This window comes from Hemicordylus capensis, chromosome 1, assembly GCF_027244095.1.
Source record: "Hemicordylus capensis ecotype Gifberg chromosome 1, rHemCap1.1.pri, whole genome shotgun sequence".
NCBI lineage: Eukaryota > Metazoa > Chordata > Lepidosauria > Squamata > Cordylidae > Hemicordylus > Hemicordylus capensis.
This window is the reverse complement of record NC_069657.1, coordinates 249,154,800-249,171,789: the sequence shown is the minus strand read 5'-3', so window position 1 is coordinate 249,171,789 and position 16,990 is coordinate 249,154,800. Positions and strand designations below refer to the sequence as shown.

At 41.4% G+C, this 16,990-nt stretch overlaps 2 long non-coding RNA genes across 3 annotated transcripts in view; one reads left to right on the top strand and one right to left on the bottom strand.

The window, feature by feature from the left end:
- The window catches only part of LOC128340224 (uncharacterized), a 39,965-nt gene extending 28,864 nt beyond the window's left edge, over positions 1-11,101 (top strand). The window contains exons 1-3 of one of the 2 annotated variants that reach the window (XR_008313530.1): positions 5,919-6,014; positions 8,623-8,718; positions 9,437-11,101. This is a non-coding gene — a long non-coding RNA (uncharacterized LOC128340224). Of the gene's footprint in view, positions 1-5,918; positions 6,015-8,622; positions 8,719-9,436 lie in introns of those variants that run through there. The other variant, XR_008313529.1, reaches the window with a different exon arrangement.
- LOC128340225 (uncharacterized) lies at positions 2,152-16,324 on the bottom strand. The gene is made up of 3 exons (XR_008313531.1): positions 16,191-16,324; positions 7,979-8,061; positions 2,152-2,382 (listed from the first exon to the last, which is right to left on the bottom strand). It is a non-coding gene; the product is annotated as an uncharacterized LOC128340225 (long non-coding RNA).
- Positions 16,325-16,990: the final 666 nt, after the last annotated feature.

Sequence of the window (16,990 nt, the reverse complement as noted above, 5' to 3'; positions counted from 1 at the left end):
TATCTGGGGGCTGCAGATATTGTTCAGTCAGAGTAATCTGACTGACTAATCAGGAGAGGAGAGCTGGTCTTGTGGTAGCACGCATGACTTATCCCCTTAGCTAAGCAGGGTCTGCCCTGGTTGCATATGAATGGGAGACTTGATGTGTGAGCACTGTAAGATATTCCCCTCAGGGGATGAAGCCGCTCTGGGAAGAGCAGAAGGTTCCAAGTTCCCTCTCTGGCTTCTCCAAGATAGGACAAGATTTTTGTTATTCAACCAACAAACTACCAAAGCATACAGAACGTTGCCAAAGCACAATTATATACAAAGTGGTTGTTTGTACATCATATATCTACAAAGATTTACACACAAGGATTTGGAAACCCACAGGGTTATAAAGTATATGCAGGCAGTACTGTAACTAGGGGATGGGGGATTACAAGGCACATCAGGTAATCGGGGAGGGGGGAGGGGTACGTCCAACGTCCATTTCCATAATTTGTCTCATTGCTGTTTAGAAGAGATAGGGCTGAGAGAGATTCCTGCCTGAAAGCTTGGAGAAGCTGCTGCCAGTCTGTGAAGACAATACTGAGCTAGTTAGACCAATGGTCTGATTCAGTATATGGCAGCTTCCTACGTTCCTATGACTTCTTTGTCTTTTGTTTCATAAAGATCTCAAAGCAGTTCACCCAGAAAGCTAGATAAATAAGAAATAAGATGGTTCCCTGCCCCAAAAGGGTTCACAATCTAAAACAAAACACAAGGTAGACACTAGTGACAACCAATGGAGAGAGGCTATGCAGTGGTTGGGTAGGAACAATGGCTCTCCTCCTGCTAAATATAAGAGACTCGCCACTTGAGCTGCTTCTTTGCCCAGTTAGCAGGGGCTAACTGAGTGCCTGTGTTGGACTAGAGTGAGACTTTGTGGTGCAAATCTCAGGGCCCAGAACACTAGTGGCATCTGAAGTGTGTAGCTGATCCACCCAATTTGCACCACAGCTGAGTGTGGTAACAGGTGTGAGCATTCTGCTCATATCTGACCACTACAGTGTTGGGGTTTCTGAGAGCCACACTGTTCTCTCTGGGAAAGGCCCAATCTGTGACCAGAGAAGTGTTTCCTCATAGGGCAGCTATGAGGAAACACTCCTCTTGTCACAGAGGTTCTATGGGATCCAACAGTACAGCTGTGACCTAAGAATAGCAGGAAAGGCCTTGTCTAGCATGGAAGCATCACTTGGATGGAATGAGTACTTCAAATGAGAGGGTGCTCTTTCATCTGAAGTTGCAATTAATGTGACATCCTTTATAAGGCAGGAATCGGGGAGATTTTTCCTTGTTCCTCTCCTGCATACATTTTTTCATGCCTAATTTAGCAGATGATTTCCCAGCATTACTATGTGCTGATGAAAGAGACACATAACAGCACATTTAGAAAAAAACAAAACAAAAACCAAGACTGGGGGAAGGAAAGGCAGTAAACATATGAAGATGCACAGAAGTGCCAATAGTTTTGTTTTGTTTCAGGAATGCAGTTACTGATAATTTGGAATATCTGCCCTCATTCAAGAGTGTAATGCTGCTGACAATTATTTGCTAACAAGGATAAATAAGCTATCAGCATGGAGCTGCATGGCAGACTGGCATTCCAATGGAACATGTTTTATTGCAGCAGGCTCCACCTGATGACAGCTACAATCAAGAGTGGCTCCAGGCAGCTGCTTTGCTGCAGGCCACATTCAATTATGTCGGACTGCATTAGTCCCTGGTGAAGCTGTCACCTTCCAGCCTGTGAAGTGATAGCATGAAGAGGTTCCTGAAGGCTCAGCAGTTCTTGCTTGCAGTTATGGGGAGCAAGGGAAGCCGTGTGGCAAAGGAAAGACCACGAGCTCTTTGACTGCCGCTCTCAGCATTCATTTCGTCTTGGGAGGGGGGGCGGGAATTAAACGGCGAAACAGATTAGCTGAGCTGCAGTTGAGAAATGGTGTGTGGACTGGAAATATTGGTGCCCTTTTGCTTTTCCTCTCATGTGAACCCTTTCGTGAGGGTCATGATGAGAAGGGAAAGATGCTGGCAGATGGTCGACTTCCAGCCTTTTTGCTTCTTCCCTACTTTAAAAACAAAAACAAAAACTGTTCATAGTTATTCTCATTTCTCACTAGCCTTCTCAAGAGAGGATTTTATTGTACCTACAGCAATAGGAAACTACAATGGCACAGCATCACCTTCATACCATGCTTTCTCAAGCAATCCCTTGACGTTTCTAGAGGTAGTAAGCCCTGGAGGTGTCTCTGGTTCAGGGTTTGTTTTATATATATAAATCTGACTCGAAGTCTCAACTGTAGCTCCTTTGGGTCTGAGGCTGGATGACAACCCTTGGGAATCGGTAACAGGATACGGAGGCTTTTGTTGCAAAAAAAAAAAAAAGAAAAGAAAAGGGTTAGTTTGTATCTATCCTAGGGCTGTAGTGGCTGGAAAATGGCTGTTCAATGACCTGTGTGAAATTTGCCTGAAAGCTGCTTCTGTTCCTGATTGACAGAATCGTAGGTGCAGACTATCGAGGGAGGCCGGAGTTCCTAGACTAGGGAGCTCTCCTTTTAAAAAGTTGGAAGAGCTGTATCCTGCTGCGTTCCCTTCCCTGGAATTTGCAAGAATATAAAGTGGCAACTTAGTATCATTTTTTGCTCACCATACTACTTGGATGGATCATATACTACATACCATGTAGTATGTTCCATACCATTGGAACATACTCTCCAATGGAGGTATGATCTAGGTTCACATTCAGTCTTTCTGGCAAGGAACAGATCCAAGGTCAGAATGAAGGGAACACAACCAAATGGGGTGGATTCGGTTTGTCTAACGCAAATGGGCTGGTCTACCAGTGGGCCTGAAAGGACCCATTTCTGGAACCTTGTTGTTGCCCAGTCATTTTCATTTTGATTTTTCAGAAAGAACCTTCCTTTAAAACACTCACACCCCAGTGTAACAGCAGCAATGTTTTCATGGTAGTGGCTATTACGTTTTTTACCCACACTGCCCTAGGATGATGATGCATACTGAGGCAGTTATGGAGATTCAAGATGGCACACTTTATGAGGCCATGTTTTAAATTTTAAAAATGAAAACACATGAAAGGAAATAAATCAGGATGTTCCTAATGGGTGTAATGAAGGAGGAAGACCCGAATGGGTCCAAAACAAAAATTAATAAGGATATTTTCAACAAACAGGGATAAAAATTGAAGATCTTTTGAGTGCACACATCTAGTGTGCAATACAGCAAAAATACTCTCCTAGCCATTTGCAAATGTCAGAACAGGACTTCTCTGAAGGTAGCTTTAACTTTTCTTCACATCAAATGGCTTTCTTAAGTGTGAAGTATGTCACTGTACTTCAATGAAATTTAAAAGTAGCTTTTTACAAGTGGGGTAGATATTTACAATGACCGTACATAGAAGCTCTTCTCAGTGAGAAGAACTTTGGGACTAACTGCAGGGAAAGCGGGCTAAGCCCGCTCCCCCCGCAGATGAGCAGCTGCTCGTAGCTGGGCAGCCAGATCGGCTGCCCACACGACAGCAAGCTCCATCACGGAGACAGCGGGGACGGTGGGGATCGGGGGCCACGCGGCCCCTGGAAGTTCTGCGGGGCATTCTGAAGGGACCCCTGAGCAGGGGTCTATTCGTGTGTTGCCATGCACCGCGGCAACACAAGAGCAAAAAGATGAGGTTAATGGAGCGCTCGCTCCATTAATCTCATTTAAGGGGAGGGGGAATTAGGCGGTCTAGCCACCTTGGGAACACCAGGCTCACCTGCGAGCCCAGTGGTTCCCAGAATCCCTGGAAAGTGGGCTAAGCTCCCTTAGCCTGCCTTCCAGTGATCATGAGAATAGCTTTATATTATTTTTAGAATGTCATCCACATTGCATATTGTCAACTTCACACTCACTCTGCATGGTCCAAACTCTGGAATCTGGTATTGCATTTGGCTTGCTGAAGATTTTGGTCTTTTGTGGGAAGGGGAAAGTGAGTTTGTCGTGCTGAGAAATTCTATAAATATGAGCTATTTCTGCTAAACATTTTGGAAACATTTCTCCCTCAAAATGTGGGATTCCACATCACCCAGAAAACTGAATTTTGATACACACATAGCCCAAGACAGATGAGAAGAACATTTGTATTTCTTTCCATCTAAATAGTAGATATGAAGTGTACCCAGTAGAGTTCATTGTTCACTAAAAAGCTGTAATTTGGGCACACATGGTCGTAGTCACCCACAATGGTTACCAGGAATGTCTGAAAACAGGACATTTTCACATCAAATGGTCAAAATGTGGGCCATGAAGTGTATACCTCATGCTAGAGCAAGCCAAGCGCATATGAGATGGGATGTTGAACCGTGGGAGTTCTGTTCTGCTTCACATACTTGAATCCATGTGGCAGATTTCTGCTGGCTGCCAATCAAGAAATCAAGCTGCAGCTGCAGGCAAATTATAAAATCGTGGCTAACTTCCAGACTAACAAAGCACTAGTGTGGCAACACTGAACGCATGCCATGGGTGAGGTCTATGAGGATGTATTTTCAGCAGGCACAATGGGCTTTGGAGTGAAGGTGAGAGTGACAAAAATGTCCCCTTCCCCAAAGCATGTGCTGCAGATTCGCTTCACCAGTGCCTCATTAGACTGGATGACAGCCACTGTCTGCAAATGTGAGTTCACATCTTAGTGAGATCTTTAGAGGAGGTTTCTCCAAAGAAAGTCTGTGAGGGTCATCTTTGGAGGTTCTGCATCTCGAATGAAAATGCAGCAAGCTCTCTGCAATACTGCAGTATGAGCAAAAAGTAAGACCAAAAGGAGCTTCGCCATCCCTGACAGCCTTTAAAAAGACACCTGAGATGCACCTTTTAAATCAGGCTTTTACTTACATTTCCAGATGTTTAAAATGGTTTTGTTTTTATTTTGGTGTTTTATGTTATTGTGTGTTGTATTTTATTGTGCAAACTGCCTAGACACTAATTCTGGGGGTATGTATGTGTTAAATAAATAAATAAAAGAATCACATGAATTTTGCCGGCCACAGGCTATGTGTGAGGTGCAGTAGGGATGTGCACAGAACTAGTTCAGAGGCCCTTTATGGGCCTCCGAATTGGTTCGAAAGGTGGCCGGTTCTACTGGTTTGATGGTGGGGGGTGGTGCTGCTTTAAGAGCGGGAGAGGGTGCACTTACCCCTCTTCCCCTGCCGGCCCTCCTTTTTTCTAAAGTTCATCGGGGCAGCAGCATACTTCCCTGTTGCCCATTTACCAGCTACAACCAGAAGTATCCAACATGCCTACACACATTGTGCACCTGCGCAATGGCAGGACGTGAATGCGCAGGCGTGTCTGATACTTCCGGTTGTATTTGGTAAACGGAGGCAATGGGGTGTCAGGAAAGTAAGCTACCACCCTGATGAACTTTAGAAAAAAGGAGCGCCAGCAGGGGAAGAGCGGAGGGAGTGGTAAGGGCACCCTCCCCTGCTCTTAAACACACCCTGCCATCGAACCACCCCTGCCTGGTTCCGTGCACATCCCTAATGCACAGGGATAGCAGGGTTCGTGTTTGAATTCTTAAGACTGCAGTTTTAGTGCAGCAGTGCATCCTTTCCTAAAGGGAATGAGAAAGATGGACTGAAGTGCAAAGGAGAAAGTGCCAGATGCATCATGGCTCAAATCAGGAGTGGCTCAAATCAAATCATGGCTCAAGTCAAGCACTGGCTCAGCTCCTGGTCGGGGGGGGGAGTACAGATAATTTCAGTTGGGACATTCACACAACTGCCTGTAATCTCTTTGGCTTGGAAAGTTAGGTGACACTACAGAGCCAATCCTGTCTCACTAGATCATATAAAACTTCTTGGATTTGCTTTTTTCCCTTTGGTCCGGGCAACGTCTTGTTAAGGGAACCTACCAAGTCACTCTTCAACTTGCCTGACACCCTTGGGCCTGAGCACCTGACAGAATGAGAGAGAGGAACAGGACAGAAGGAGAGATGAAAAGAAAAAGTGAGGACAGATCTAGATAAAAGTAAAACTAATACATGAGATGGGACATTAAAATGGGTCCCACCTGTGGCAAGTTGGGAGCCAGCTGCTTCCAGTACAGTTTTGTATGGTGTTGGCATAGATCAAGGTTGCTTCTGACAGCTTTCATAACATTTACCTCCATGGAGGAACACAGGGCCGTAACCAGGGGAAAACAGCCCATGTTCGCCCCTCTCCCTGGTGGCCCCTTGGAGTGAGAGAGATAATGAAGAAACTAGGGAGGGGTGGAGCTGGAGACCATCAGGAGCTGGAGGAGCTGGGATCTTTGAACCCATCTGCTCAATTATAGCTACAGCCCTGGAGGAACATATGGGGACAACCAACGCAAAATCTACATCAGCTTTTCAAGAAAAACCCTTCACTAGCTGTAGGTTGAAATCTAGTACCCTGTTCTTGACCTTCTCTGTCAAGACATTAAAATCAACAAAGTTCAATTAAAATCAACAAAGCAATGAATCCTAATTGCAGGATATATTGTGAAAATTAAGGATGCTTCTGAGGATCTACATGTGATCCAACAAAAAGATTTGACTTCACATGTAGTGGAAGTCACTGAGGCTGTATCAATTGCTACTGCTACTCTGTCTCTGTGATATTTGTTCATGCTGCAACACAGAAAAAGGAATCTGTTGCGTATGCCACAGCAATGATTTGTAAATCATGATCCAGGGACCATCATTAGTCCATTGTGCCTTTTCAGGTTGTCCAGAAGACCATTATAAAAATAGAGGAAAATACTTGAAAGCAGTGATGAACCCAGAATTAAAACTCAATTCCATCTGCATTCCAATACAGCTATAATGAATATGCTGGGTAAAGGGACATGATACTTTTGTTTCTTAGTTAAGACACAACTATTCATCATCTGGATGCAGGAATTCATAAGCCTTTCAAGCAGCCTCCTCTCCTGTAAGGCAGGCATAACATTAAAATAACTGGATATCCACAAAGCAGAATACTGACACAAACATGATCCAATGTGTGACTACACAGAAGTACAACCCAAGGAGCATGTAGGATTGTACCCAATGTTCCTTTTAACAGGGATTCCCAGATGTTGTTGACTACAACTCCCATAATCCCCAAGCAAAGGCTATTGCACCGGTGGATGCTGGGAGTTGTAGTCAACAGCATCTGGGGATTTCTGTTAGATTGAACATTGATTGCACCCATAGCTAAATCATCTCTTTGTTACACCTGTGGAAGGAAACTGTAGAGTTGTGCAATTCAATTCAAGCTCGAATTGAATCACAAAAACTCAAACTGATTCATTGAAAACCACCTTGACAAATCAACCTCAAATTGATTCAAGTGCTATGAGCACCATTTTGAGGCATATTTTTCTGGGGAGAGCTGGAAATATGGGCCTCAAAATGGCACCATTTTTCCGTTCTACCAATTGGGACTGGCGGGTAAACCAGCTCTCTGGATTTGGTGTGTGAACCTGCCTCAGAGAGCTGGTCTACCTGGGCAGACAAGTCATCTTAGTCAGGCAGATGCGCTGCCCAGAGTGGAGGGCTGGTCTACCCACTGACCCCAATTGGTAGACCAGCTCTCTCTTAAAAGGGGCCTCAAAATGGCACCTTTTCCCAGGGAGAGTGGTCTATCAATTGAGGTTAGTGGGTAGACCAGCCCTCCACTCTGGACTTGGCGTGTCAGCCTGTCTCAGAGGACTGGTCTACCCTAGACCAGCTCTCCCCAGAGAAATGGTGCTTGAATCACCCAAATCGATTAGGGTCAAGTTGGGGGTGATTCTTCTCATCCCCATATCAGGCCCTCTATTTTAAAGATGATTTGATTTGAGATTGAACCCCTGAATCACCCCAGATTCAACCCGATTCTATTTGAGGTTGAATTGAATTGCACATCCCTAGGAAGCTGCTGTAAGAATTAAAACACTGCTTAGATTCATCTGTGAAACTTACATTAAACATTGTATGTTCTGAGATGTCTTGTCGCCAAGTGTTTGTTCTTAAAGGTTGCAATCATTACAAAGGTCATGATCATCCTGCAAAAGGAAACTGTTCAGAATCGTGCCATATATCACCTCTTGAGCTATCAATCTGGCAACCACAGACTGCCACAGGATAAGGGACTTGGAAAAGGTCTGGGAGCCATGCCTGAATACACTTGGAGAAATAAATATCCTGTGCCATGGCTATTCCCCCACATTCCTAACCTCTGTACCACCTCCCTCTCTACCATATTTCCTCCCTCAGTCTACACTTTCTGCTTTTATTTATTTATTTATTTATTTATTTATTTAAAATACATATGCACCATCTCTCAGTTCTAATTTCAGAGTGATTTACAACATCACAAAAAGCAACAATATGTACCTAACCAAACCAAAGTCCAGCTCCCACTCCAATGCACATATATGTTGTTATTCTATTACTGAAATCTGTTTAGTGCACAATTTGGGTTGGTTTGTTTTTACCTTGAAGATGTACATGTGTTTTATATATATAGTAGAAACCTCAGGAGAGCTGTAGTACTTTGTCTGGTGTGCTTGGTATTTCAAAACAGTTATCAAAAATATATGGCAATTTTGTCTTCATTTAAACAGAGAGAAAAAATGAAACTAGCGGTGTTGGTCCAATAAAATAAACATCCAAAAGCAGCAATTGTCTTCAACTAGGAGCATCTAAAATGTCACAAAGCAGTAAGCAAGCTTTTAAGTTGTCCAGAACTCCTCTTCAGGCTAGAAGTTAAGAAAAACAGAAGTGGGTGGAGGAAAGAAGCTGGGCATGATGGGAAAGTCTCATGGTATGTAATCTGTAGCAATCTCAACTTGGTGTTCAGCAGGCTAGTCTGTGCTAGTTTCTCTCTCTTTAAACATATAAAATCAAGCAGTAATTCAGTTCTGCTTCTAGCACTAATTGGGGTACATGGATCTGTGGTACACCTTACAAAGAGAACAGTGGTAGTCCTTATGTTAGCAAAGCAGGAGATTAATTTTAGGTGGTGCAGTTAATATTTGCTAATGCAAGGACTACTACCTGTATTTGTGCTCCATCTTACAAGGGACCTGTATATCCCAATTAGTGCTAGAAGCAGAACTGAATTATTGCTGGATTTTCTATTTTCAAAAAAGATAAAACATCGGTGCTTCTCTATCCTAGTCACCCTTGGTGCGGCCGGAAATCTGTTTGCACCTAGCTCCGTCTAACCTCATTAAGTCTGCATAACACCTCCTGAATTCTGTTACACTGCAAGACTGTGGGGCTTTTCCATCATGCCTTGAAATATACTTTGCTTGTAAACAGATTTTTGTTATCTGAAATGGAATCACCACCCATCATTTTGCTTCACCTAGGTGCAAGTTACTTGAGCTCAGAGCTCCAATTGATTAATCAGGTTTCCTTTCGATATTCCCACAGGCACGTGATCCTTGGGAGAACATTTACATCTTGGAGAACATTTAAATGACCCAATAACATGGGTGGGGGGCAGTCATATGGATCTTTCCCATGGAATCAGAACTATGTTGGGAGCTCCCCTGGAATAAACAGCTCTCCCATGGCTTGGAGGATGTCTAAAGGCCACTTCGAGATGGACATGGTTTAATTACAGTGGGAGCATGCAATCAGAAGGGCTGTTGGTCCCCTTTAGGCACTTTATGTGCTGAGCTAGTTTTGATGTATACTATAAGAGAATACGGAAAATAAATTAAATGTTGTCTTGCCTTCTAATAATGAGTGGAAGTTTTGTTTATGAAGTTACAGGGTATCTCACACTTCCTCCGACATCTCAAAGCAGACATGTTTTGGTAATATGCAAATTTATTTAATTTTAATTTAATTTTTAATAATTTCAGCAGTCAAAGAGTAGATGATTAATCAGGGAGGGTTTTTTGACAACTCTCTGCTATATACATGGAGCTACATTGACTTGAGAGGACGGAAGATTCATAAAGAATATTGATAATGGGGATAACATATAAGAATATGATTTTTAATGATACCTTCTCTGCAGTTAATATTTGTGTTCAAATATAAATGTGCCTGTTATATGCATCAGATTAAAATAAAGAGATCCAAAACAATGTTCGGCATCCAGACTAAATGAGTCAACTGTACTTACTCAGGAGTTACTCTACAGAACTACTTAATTTCGGTAGGACTGCTCAAGAGTTATTTAGTCTGGATGTTCCCCAGGGTAAATTAGTGTTTCGGATAAACAACCTTTGGGTAATTGCAGAATTTAATATGGTTGTCAAAACAAACCAATGGCCTACATTTTCTTTGCACTTTTGAAACATGCATTAGTGAATAGCCACTGATCAAGTTTAATACTATTGATATCTCAGCTTTTAAAAATTATTGGTGCATTCTTTTTATTTTATATCTTAGTTGTTGTAACAGTGAAAAAACTGTTCACCATATCACCATCATCTTTTTAACTCTGGTGGGGAGAATTTAGTGGGAAAGGGCTTTTTAATATAGAGGAAAAAGTTACATGTTTGCCTCTTGTTTAACTAGTGGTCCCTCTAGTGGCATCAGAGCAGCAATACTGGCAAAATAAAACCAACAACCTCCGATCCCGACACATTATTTCATCCAATACTAATGATCAAAATACTTTGCTTAACTCAATTTCTTCTAAAAAGCATGTTGCACAATGTTCTGCAGAAACAGATACTATCATTCTTAACAAGTAAAACTGTTAGTTAAAACATGTGACAAGCTATAGTGGATATGAAGGCAAAGGTATGAGTGATGCAAGAACAGACGTGTACCTTAAATTCATTACCTTTTTTTTGTTAACTTGTAACTTTACCTTTGATCATAAAGTTCACATCCTGCATGTAAGATTTCTAAAGGTAATGATCTTTTAAGGAATCCTCTTTCTGTTACTATTTTTCTTATTTCATTTTCTTCCTTCCTTCTCCCCACCATTTCCCTAATCTGCAGCATTGTGTTTAAAATTTGCTGTGCCCTCTAACTTTACCTCTTATTTTGTCCTTGTAAACCACATAAACACCTTAAGTCCAAACTATCTTTTTGCTTCTTCTTTTTTTAACCTTGCTTACCATTCCCAGGTTGTCTCCAAAAAGGTTCTGTGCTGGCGCGGCATTGATTTTTCTTTTTCAGCTTAATTGTGTTTGTGCTTGCAGAGAGTAAAAGGAAAGAAAAACTAACCCCGAAATGACCATTCAGGCTTGTAGCATTTCTTTTTTCTTAGAGAAGTTTTATGCGGGTAGATGTAGCTTGTTCTACAGGGATCTCTGTCAACTTCTCTTTTTATGCATTTAATGCTCTTCCCTAGTGATAGCCTAAGGGTGCTTTTGCTAAACAATTAATGTAAGGCATCTCTTGGGAATCTAATGGGTATTTAGCCATAAGTTCACTTCCAGTGAATTGTATAATGTGATATTTTGACAATGGATTTAGTGAAGTTCTTGAAAGGTAAAGGGTGTTATTTTCTCCAATAATAATAATAACAACAATTAATAATAAAGCTCTCTACCTAACTTTCTTGGGACAACCTTATAGAGTGGGATAGAGGATAGGGCATAAATTGTAGGTAATTTGTTAGAGCACTTTAAGTGTTGTAAGACTGCATGTTCTGTAATTTCAATGTCATCCTGCAATACTGCTCACCTTCCATAATACAATGTACAAGTCGTAATCTATTAGAGAAAATAAAATTTACTCTGACATTTGATATGAAAGCCGCTAGCAATGAAAGCTGTACAACTGCCACTGATATTTGTATTATGTTAATAAAAAATGATATTAACATATGAAATTATTACTGGGCACGGTGAGGGGAGAAAACAGCTGAATGGAAAGATTTATGGAAAAGTAAAACATGGGGGGGGGGGAGTAGCTTTCTCTATCTTTTCCCATCCCATTCGGTGGTCATCATCCAAAAACCTGACCACTCATTCCAAGTCACAATGATAAATAATTAACTCAAGTTGAGGCTATTATGCACATTATTCTAGCCCTCTCTGATGTTTTTATAAAATGAACAGAAAATAATTCGATCAAGCATTCTTACACTGGAAGAAATACTTGTAATATTTCTATACATAGTGGTATTACAATCCTCATACCATAATACATTCTTCATGTGGGGTCAAATTCCCACCCAATCCTAGATCTGTTTACACAGAAGTAAGTCCCATTTATGTGAGTGGGACTTATACCATTGCATCCTTGTTCTCTGTGGTCCTGGTCTGACATTGTGTATGTGTGTGTTTGAGTTAATTTCTTCATGTCCTTTCCCCTTTAAAAATGAGGGAAACGCTTTTACAAACATGCTTTATTGCAAAAATATACTAAACGCATGGAAATATATTTTGTATGCAACCAAACAATACATGCACAACACCTGTGACAGTGTTCCCTGCCACCACCAGTTCTTTTTGTTGCAAATTGAGCTTAACAAAAGGTATAGAGTTTGTTTAGGTCAACTGTATATAGACCTGGTAAATATTCAGTTACGATATTTCTTTTAATGCTTCCCTTTCATCAAAGTTTTATGAAAGCAACTATGCTTAGGTAATGCATTGCCTAAAGTAGATGCTAATAACAGTAAACAACGGAGGAAAAGTGTTCACATTTGTTCTTCTGGTTGAGCATACATTCACCCATAGAATTTCCTTCAAATTCTGGAAAGTGGTGATATACCAGACTTGTTTATACAATCAAGCCTAGAAAATAACAGTTTTTAAAAGAAAATAGCTGTAGTCAAGATGAAAGAAATATCCAACATTTAACAAGAATGAGCTAAAGAATAGCTTCCCCACTGCCCCCAAAGTTATGTTCCTCCTGGTCCTAGAAGATAGATGCAAAATGAATGATCTGGCCAAAGTGAAGTACTCACTAGTTCCACTGAATTCAATGGGAGAGGGACTGGAATGAAGATCAAAAAGCACTGAAATGATGCAATCTGAGCAGGGCCGCCCAGAAAACACGCTGAGTACAACTTCTTTGTACCAGCTGAAGGTTTTGGACAGTCTTCAAGAACAGCCTCACATACAGTAGCCTAGTAGTGGCTGCTGCCTGTTGGGGCTGGAGGGAGGTCAGAGGGGAGGGGGAAACCATAGGTGGGGCTAAGAATAGGCTGGTCCAACCCTGAAACAAGTTAAAAAGAAGTGGATGGGAAATCTTCAGCCCATGGTTTTCTCCAGTCTGTAAAGTTGTTTAGCTGTCTCAGCCAAAATATACATCATTCATACCAGCACTTGGCAGCTGGCTTTCCCCTCGGTGGGCTGCAAGTAAAGCAATCATGACCTTAGACTCGTTAACTGTAGGTGTCAGTGTAGAAAGTAGCAACGTCCTCTGTCTCTCTCCCTCTCAAGTCGCTTTGCGTCTTTTTCCCAGGGAGAGGGCCTTTTTGGTGGTTGTACCCCATTTATGGAATAACTTCCCCAGTGAGGTTCACCTGGCTTCATCACTTTGTTCTTTCAGACGCCAGGTAAAGATCTTTTTGTTCACCTAGGCCTTTTACATTCTGGTTTTCAGATTTGAGCTGATTTTTAACTAATTTTAAAATGAGTTTTAATGCAGCTTTGTATTTTCTTTTCACCTTTTTTTTTGTCTGTTGAGATTTAATGTATTATGTATTTTTATTGTGTGTTTTAATCCTCTGTTGTGAGCCACCAGAGAAAAATTTGTTATGGGATGGCTAACAAATAAAGTTTATTATAATATATTTTATTATTTCTTGTTTACACAGTCAGACAGGTGTTATTCGCTGGTTTGTTTTATCCAGACATCGAGTCCTTCCCAAGCACCTGGGATGGCTGAATTTTATGGTCAATGTTGTTCTTGTTGTTGTTATAGATACCGTCACAGAATATAGGCTGATCCCAGTAAAATTGTTTATTGTAATTGGCTGATGGTGATTTCTGTGGCCCCTATGGTGTTGAGGTGCTCTTTGAGGTCTTTTGGAATTGCACCTAGGGCATCAGTTACTACTGGGATTATTTTGGTCTTTTTCTGGCACAGCCTTTCAATTTCAATTTGTAGATCTTTGTATTTTGTGATTTTTTCTATTTCTTTTTCTTCTCTTCTGCTATCACCTGGTATTTCTATGTAGATTATTTTGACTTGTTTTTCTTTTCTTCTGTATTTTTTTTTAATTATTATTCCACTCAGAAGCTACATCCCTTCTATCAGCATTGCTTCAATTTCTGCCCCTCCTTGCAATCTCAGCCCTCTTCTCCTCATGCAGGTCTAGGCTAAGGCCAACTGAAGTGGTGTTGGTGTTGTGGGTTGTCAGTTTTTACCCCCAGTAGGTAAAACCAAAGAGCGCTAAGGAATGAGTACACTCTCCAGTTACAGAGTAGGTAGCAGAGGATGGTTTAGTTGTTGCAGCTATTTAGAGAAAACACATGGAGATCCATGTAGAACGAAACACTAAGTATTTATTGGTTAAGTACACTTAGATATGAAAGTCCTACACCTAATCTAAGGACTACATAATGTATAGGTAAGGAGGGAGAGAGATGTTTCCATCTTCTCTCTAGGAGGAAAGGAAGGATTGTGACTCAGCACAGGAAGTGCAGAAGAGTCAGTTCAGGGGTCATAGAGTAGAGATAGGTAGAACAGTTAGGGGAGACCCTTACTCACTATCTCTACTCACAATGTCCCTAGTGGTCACTAGTTGGTGCAAAAGGTTGATGCATTGGAACTCCATCTCCAACAGGTGGGTGGGTTGGATTCTTGAACACTTATTTGTAGTTTCACTGCATTTTTAAGTTTCACACTGCTTGAAAATACTACAAGGTATTTCCCCCTCCCACCCCCACACACAAACATAGAGCCCACTAGTTTCCTTTCTTCTTGCAAATATGCACAGGAAATTAAAGCACCCCTTTTTTCTCCCTCTCTCACAATATAAACATTTCTGGGATATGTCCTTAGGCTGCAAGCCTATGCACACAACAGTTACTTGGGAGTAAGCCCTCATTAATTCATTAAGGCTTTACTTGGAAACTATATAGAATTGGTTGCAAATCTATGCAACACTTACTTTATCAGATTTGAAAATTAAGCCATATAGATCATAGTCCTGACCAAAGAATTTATTCTGAAGATCTCTCCTTTCAACACTACTACCACTCATCCAAAAAAAGGGGGGGGATTTAAAAAACCCCAAATAACCAACCAACAGCAAACAAAAACTGGTATAAAGACTATAGAAAGAGGTGCAGCTACTTGACTAATTTGGACTTGCCCAGTTTCCAAGCTGGCTGCTAGGTTGCTCGTAAATAGAAGGCAATAATCTCAGAATTCTTCAAAATTAAAAACAAGTATTTCTCTATTTAAAAGGCACACATTTCAGACAGTATAAGTTTGAAATAGTCCAATTAATAATTTCAGTTAAAATACCATGTTTTATTTGGAAACTAAAAAAAACCCCTCCTGCCCTCCAGAGAGGTGAGAGAGTAAGAGAAAAATGACAGAGCTGGCAACAAGCTTTCCTTAAAGACCCAGAACAAGGGGGGAGAAAGGAGGTGGCTGTTTGTTATGAAAAGAATGCTCCAGAAAAGGTGTCAGTCCACCATATCCCATCCCTTTCCCACTCCATTTTCTAGATCTCTGGATGTTACTAAGATTTGCTAGCAAAATTTTAAAACAGGGGGGTGGGGTGCAGGGGCGTAGCAAGGCTGGAGTGGGCCCAGAGACAAGATTTTAAAATGGCCCCCCCTCACTGATGCTCAGCTCATGAAGTAAAGAAATCTTAAATGAGGGCTGAATATTGGTAACAAAAAGCACACACACACACACACACACACACACACACACACACACACCCCTATGTGCCACAATAGAACATCATCCTAAATTATTTTTTTAAAGGTTTTGTAAATTGTGGACAATGCAAGTCATTTAATGGTACTAGAGAGAGAGATGCTGTTCTGGTAGCTCCAGGTCTTAACACCCACATCATTTTCGGAGGATGAATACAACTGAAGGAAGCCCGGGCGGGTGTGCAGCTGGGGGAGTCAGTCATGTGACTTGCCCCTGGCCCTTCCCCCCAAGGCAATGGGCCCCCAGACAACTGTCTCCCCTTGCCCTATTATATGCCCCTGCTGGAGTGGGGAGGAAAAGCGGAAAACTTCCAGCAAATGCTGGAGAAATCCAATGCCTTCTGAGGGCTTGGTTGGGTTCCTACCTTTTCTGAATCCCATTTGCTTGCAGATTGAGTGCCCCCATTTTGTAAAAACTACCACAACATTTCACAAAAGATAGAACACCAACACAATGTGCTCTAATAAAAATGGGGCTTCCTACTTCCTTACTTCCAGCCCCATACAAAAGCTCTGCTTGCCTCCAGGTGCTCCTGACTAGTGTTCAGGTAAATCAATCATAGCTGAGCCTTTCCTTATTGGCTGAGGCTCCTGGAGGACTAGCCCACCTTGTGACAACAAAGAAAAAGCTGATTATTGGCTAGGAGGCTTTAAAATATTAAAATTAAGGAAGGAATTCTTATGCTAATGTTGTCCATTATGCACACTGAGCCTGGAGCCCACCATAGCCACACAAACATCTTTATTGCAGCCCCAGACCAGTACAATAGTCAGGACTTCTGACTGGATTATGCTCACAGCTTTCTTAATGGCAGAATATATCTGATCTCTTATGTTGTCTCAGTAAAGCTGAAAATCTATGCATAATTATGTGGGAGTAATTACACCCCCAAACCTGCCTAGAATGTGCACAGTAACAATCATTGTTTCTGTGTGGGACATTTCAAACTGAATTTTTTCCATTTACAAATTATGGATTTCTTTTAATAAAACAAGTGCATAGACCAAAGTCCAGTTTATTTCTGTGGAAGATATTTAAGCATCTCTCCAAAACCAATGAGAATTAGAACTGCTTAGTTTTGGTTGAATTTTGCTCAAACTTAAAACAATAATTTTAAAAATTAATGGTAACCTTTGTCACATAGATAGTTCTTTGCATTGATGG